Source organism: Fulmarus glacialis, unplaced genomic scaffold, assembly GCF_000690835.1.
Source record: "Fulmarus glacialis isolate BGI_N327 unplaced genomic scaffold, ASM69083v1 scaffold3914, whole genome shotgun sequence".
Classification (NCBI taxonomy): Eukaryota; Metazoa; Chordata; class Aves; order Procellariiformes; family Procellariidae; genus Fulmarus; species Fulmarus glacialis.
In genome coordinates this window covers 23,830-24,106 of record NW_009208502.1, presented here as the reverse complement: position 1 = coordinate 24,106, position 277 = coordinate 23,830, and the positions used below count along the sequence as shown (strand labels likewise).

The following is a 277-nucleotide window of genomic DNA, read 5'->3' as shown; positions in this document are numbered from 1 at the left end:
CCGGCCCCCCACACCGCCACAGCGAGGTGCCGATGAGGTTCGGGGTTGTGATCCTCGCGTTCCTGCGCATGAGCCATAAACCCACCACATTCCGCCCTTCTCCCCAAAACTCCCCCCTGCTCTGGCAAACGGCGGCAGGGAAAGCTCCCGCTGGCTGCCCCGCTGGGGCTCGGAGAGGAAGGCATGGCCGGAGCCCCGCTGTGCCGGCGTGCCCTGTGCGGGGGACTGAGAAACTGCCCCGGGACGGAGCCGCTGGTCCCCTGGGCTGCGCGGGGGG

General features: G+C 70.8%; 1 protein-coding gene across 1 annotated transcript in view; it reads right to left on the bottom strand.

The window, feature by feature from the left end:
* The window catches only part of HGD (homogentisate 1,2-dioxygenase), a 25,535-nt gene that overhangs the window by 24,719 nt on the left and 539 nt on the right, over positions 1-277 (bottom strand). The gene's annotated exons all lie outside the window — the stretch shown is intronic.